Source organism: Anabas testudineus, chromosome 15, assembly GCF_900324465.2.
Source record: "Anabas testudineus chromosome 15, fAnaTes1.2, whole genome shotgun sequence".
In the NCBI taxonomy this organism is placed as follows: Eukaryota; Metazoa; Chordata; class Actinopteri; order Anabantiformes; family Anabantidae; genus Anabas; species Anabas testudineus.
The window spans coordinates 21,170,126-21,176,125 of NC_046624.1; positions in this window are offsets into that span (position 1 = coordinate 21,170,126).

A 6,000-nucleotide genomic window follows, 5' to 3' on the forward strand; every position below is an offset into this window, starting at 1 on the left:
GTCATATCGCAGCACATTCAGTTTTTTCTGCTATACAACTAGATTCTCTCTTTCTTTTTGTGCCGACACAAACTCCAACATTATTCTTCAGTCTGTTCTGTAGGTTTGATGATTTTCCAACCAAACGGAAAACTTCTATTTCCAGTTATTTTACTCGTTTACTTCAGATTTAGCCCACTCCAATCATCTGCCGACTGTTTGATGTTACAGCATGAGGGAGGTGGTGTGACGGACACTTTGTGCTATCAGAACATGTTTTCACACACAACAATGAGTCACTTCCATCTCACTGTCCCTCTTCGTCCTGCCGGCCGTAATTTAGCGTTTGTGATGATGAACAAAGAGTTCGGTGAAGTGAGAGCGACGACTCGTCTCTGTCTCATTCAGCTCGCAGACACAAAGCTGCTGTGATTTCAATACAAAGAGTCTGCAGCAGCAAACACACAACTGTGTCGACCTGCTGCAGCTTCCTGCTCATTACTGAGGCTCCGTGTGTGTGGGAGGCATCCTGTACCAACCTGTTTACTCCTGCTGAATTTTCAAAGGCTGTGTCCAACAATAACTCTACTGATGTCAGCGCTAACATTAATACCTGAGTACACGTAGTAGAGTAAACAATAATAATATAATATATATAAAATATAATCTCATATCTAATTCAGGACTCCATGAAAGTGTTCTGGTCTTCTACAAACCCTGAAAACAGAATATATAGATTTTTAAATAGTTTTAAATCTATATTTGATAGTAAAAAGTACAAAGACACATATAAAATACTGAAATTTGACAGAAGAATATTTACTCATTTTTGATTTAATTCGGCTACAAAAAGTCAGGACAGGAGCAGCTAAAGTGGAACCAGGTGGAACACCTGAAACTAATTAGTTTAATTAACGACAGATCTGTATCACGCCTGGATATAAGCAGAGCATCATCGTGTCAGCAGTAAGGATGAGGTGAGGTCATCACTCTGTGACAAAGGGAGAATCGGGATATTCCATCATCTACAGTTCATACGATCCCGACTGAATAATGTCCTGATTATTTCACTAGAGCCGCGTGACTCAGTAGTAAAGAGTCTGTGAGCCTGCAGTCCAGACCTGTCACAGCTACAAACACATTTTAAAGGAAGGTTACAACAAACCGTGGAGCTGATGCAGCACAGTGGTAAACATTTAAACCTGCAACTGTAGGTAAACCAACTGAGTACTAGTACTAGTACTAGAGTACAGAGTACAGAAAGTAGAGTACTAGTACTAGAGTACAGAGGACAGAAAGTAGAGTACTAGTACTAGTCAACCACTAGTCAACCACCACAGGTGCAGTCAAGATACTCAGTTAGATTCTGGTCAAACCTGCTCAACACTAAACCACTTCCTGTGTACTACTTGTATGACATCATCACTGTTCCCCATCTTACACCTGTACTGTTTACATTCCCAGTCATGTGATGGTACCACACACACACACACACACACACACACACACACACATACACACATACACACATACGTGTCCACAGGCTGTTCACCTGTTTGATCAGCTGTTCATTTGTCACTCACATATTTAACACATATACTGTACTCTACTATCTGTACTCCACTGACTGTACTCTACTATCTGTACTCCACTGTCTGTACTCCACTGTCTGTACTCTACTATCTGGACTCTACTATCTGTACTCCACTGTCTGTACTCTACTGTCTGTACTCTACTATCTGTACTCCACTGTCTGTACTCCACTGTCTGTACTCTACTATCTGGACTCTACTATCTGTACTCCACTGTCTGTACTCTACTGTCTGTACTCTACTATCTGTACTCCACTGTCTGTACTCCACTGTCTGTACTCTACTATCTGGACTCTACTATCTGTACTCCACTGACTGTACTCCACTGTCTGTACTCTCCACTGTCTGTACTCTACTATCTGTACTCCACTGTCTGTACTCCACTGTCTGTACTCTACTATCTGTACTCCACTGACTGTACTCCACTGTCTGTACTCCACTGTCTGTACTCTACTATCTGTACTCCACTGTCTGTACTCTACTATCTGTACTCCACTGTCTGTACTCTACTATCTGTACTCCACTGACTGTACTCCACTGTCTGTACTCCACTGACTGTACTCTACTATCTGTACTCTACTATCTGTACTCCACTGTCTGTACTCTACTATCTGTACTCCACTGTCTGTACTCCACTGACTGTACTCTACTATCTGTACTCTACTATCTGTACTCCACTGTCTGTACTCCACTGTCTGTACTCTACTATCTGTACTCCACTGTCTGTACTCTACTATCTGTACTCCCCTGACTGTACTCTACTATCTGTACTCCACTGTCTGTACTCTACTATCTGTACTTCCCTGACTGTACTCTACTATCTGTACTCCACTGACTGTACTCTACTGTCTGTACTCTACTGTCTGTACTCCCCTGACTGTACTCTACTATCTGTACTCCACTGTCTGTACTCTACTATCTGTACTCCCTGACTGTACTCTACTATCTGTACTCTACTATCTGTACTCCACTGACTGTACTCTACTATCTGTACTCCACTGTCTGTACTCTACTATCTGTACTCCACTGACTGTACTCTACTATCTGTACTCCACTGTCTGTAATCTACTGACTGTACTCCACTGTCTGTACTCCACTGTCTGTACTCTACTGTCTGTACTCCACGGTCTGTACTCCACTGACTGTACTCCACTGACTGTACTCCACTGACTGTACTCTACTGACTGTACTCCACTGACTGTACTCTACTATCTGTACTCTACTGACTGTACTCCACTGTCTGTACTCCACTGACTATACTCTACTGTCTGTACTGTACTATCTGTACTCCACTGTCTGTACTCTACTATCTGTACTCCACTGACTGTACTCCACTGTCTGTACTCCACTGACTGTACTCTACTATCTGTACTCTAGACTGTACTCCACTGTCTGTACTCTACTGACTGTACTCTACTGTCTGTACTGTATATCTGTACTCCACTGTCTGTACTTCTATCTGTACTCCACTGACTGTACTCCACTGACTGTACTCCACTGTCTGTACTCCACTGACTGTACTCTACTATCTGTACTCTACTGACTGTACTCCACTGTCTGTACTCCACTGACTATACTCTACTGTCTGTACTGTACTATCTGTACTCCACTGTCTGTACTCCACTGTCTGTAATCTACTGACTGTACTCCACTGTCTGTACTCTACTGTCTGTAATCTACTGACTGTACTCCACTGTCTGTACTCTACTGACTGTACTCCACTGTCTGTACTCTACTGTCTGTACTCCACTGTCTGTACTCTACTGACTGTACTCCACTGTCTGTACTCTACTGACTGTACTCCACTGTCTGTACTCTACTGACTGTACTCCACTATCTGTACTCTACTGTCTGTACTCCACTGACTATACTCTACTGTCTGTACTCCACTGACTATACTCTACTGACTGTACTGTACTATCTGTACTCCACTGTCTGTACTCTACTATCTGTACTCCACTGTCTGTACTCTACTATCTGTACTCCACTGACTGTACTCTACTATCTGTACTCTACTGACTGTACTCCACTGTCTGTACTCCACTGACTATACTCTACTGTCTGTACTGTACTATCTGTACTCCACTGTCTGTACTCTACTATCTGTACTCCACTGTCTGTACTCTACTATCTGTACTCCACTGTCTGTACTCCACTGACTGTACTCCACTGACTGTACTCTACTATCTGTACTTTACTATCTGTACTCTACTATCTGTACTCTACTATCTGTACTCAACTGTCTGTACTCTACTATCTGTACTCCACTGTCTGTACTCCACTGACTGTACTCTACTATCTGTACTCTACTATCTGTACTCCACTGTCTGTACTCCACTGTCTGTACTCTACTATCTATACTCCACTGTCTGTACTCTACTATCTGTACTCCCCTGACTGTACTCTACTATCTGTACTCCACTGTCTGTACTCTACTATCTGTACTCCACTGACTGTACTCTACTGTCTGTACTCTACTATCTGTACTCCCCTGACTGTACTCCACTGTCTGTACTCTACTATCTGTACTCCCCTGACTGTACTCTACTATCTGTACTCCACTGTCTGTACTCTACTATCTGTACTCCCCTGACTGTACTCTACTATCTGTACTCTACTATCTGTACTCCACTGACTGTACTCTACTATCTGTACTCCACTGTCTGTACTCTACTATCTGTACTCTACTGACTGTACTCTACTATCTGTACTCCACTGTCTGTACTCTACTGACTGTACTCCACTGTCTGTACTCCACTGTCTGTACTCTACTGTCTGTACTCCACTGTCTGTACTCCACTGACTGTACTCCACTGACTGTACTCCACTGACTGTACTCCACTGTCTGTACTCCACTGACTGTACTCTACTATCTGTACTCTACTGACTGTACTCCACTGTCTGTACTCCACTGACTATACTCTACTGTCTGTACTGTACTATCTGTACTCCACTGTCTGTACTCTACTATCTGTACTCCACTGACTGTACTCCACTGTCTGTACTCCACTGACTGTACTCTACTATCTGTACTCTACTGACTGTACTCCACTGTCTGTACTCCACTGAATATACTCTACTGTCTGTACTGTACTATCTGTACTCCACTGTCTGTACTCTACTATCTGTACTCCACTGACTGTACTCCACTGACTGTACTCCACTGTCTGTACTCCACTGACTGTACTCTACTATCTGTACTCTACTGACTGTACTCCACTGTCTGTACTCCACTGACTATACTCTACTGTCTGTACTGTACTCTGTACTCCACTGTCTGTACTCTACTATCTGTACTCCACTGTATCTACTGACTGTACTCCACTGTCTGTAATCTACTGACTGTACTCCACTGTCTGTACTCTACTGACTGTACTCCACTGTCTGTACTCTGACTGTACTCCACTATCTGTACTCTACTGTCTGTACTCCACTATCTGTACTCCACTATCTGTACTCTACTATCTGTACTCCACTGACTGTACTCTACTATCTGTACTCTACTGACTGTACTCCACTGTCTGTACTCCACTGACTATACTCTACTGTCTGTACTGTACTATCTGTACTCCACTGTCTGTACTCTACTATCTGTACTCCACTGTCTGTAATCTACTGACTGTACTCCACTGTCTGTACTCCACTGACTGTACTCTACTATCTGTACTCTACTGACTGTACTCCACTGTCTGTACTCCACTGACTATACTCTACTGTCTGTACTGTACTCCACTGTCTGTACTCTACTATCTGTACTCCACTGACTGTACTCCACTGACTGTACTCCACTGTCTGTACTCCACTGACTGTACTCTACTATCTGTACTCTACTATCTGTACTCCACTGTCTGTACTCCACTGACTATACTCTACTGTCTGTACTGTACTATCTGTACTCCACTGTCTGTACTCTACTGACTGTACTCCACTGTCTGTACTCTACTGACTGTACTCCACTGTCTGTACTCTACTGACTGTACTCCACTATCTGTACTCTACTGTCTGTACTCCACTATCTGTACTCTACTATCTGTACTCCACTGTCTGTACTCTACTGACTATACTCTACTGACTATACTCTACTGTCTGTACTCTACTGACTGTACTGTACTATCTGTACTCCACTGTCTGTACTCCACTGTCTGTACTCCACTGTCTGTACTCTACTATCTGTACTCCACTGTCTGTACTCTACTGACTATACTCTACTGTCTGTACTCCACTGACTATACTCTACTGACTGTACTGTACTATCTGTACTCCACTGTCTGTACTCCACTATCTGTACTCCACTGTCTGTACTCTACTATCTGTACTCCACTGACTGTACTCTACTATCTGTACTCCACTGTCTGTAGTCTACTATCTGTACTCCACTGTCTGTACTCCACTGACTGTACTCTACTATCTGTACTCTACTGACTGTACT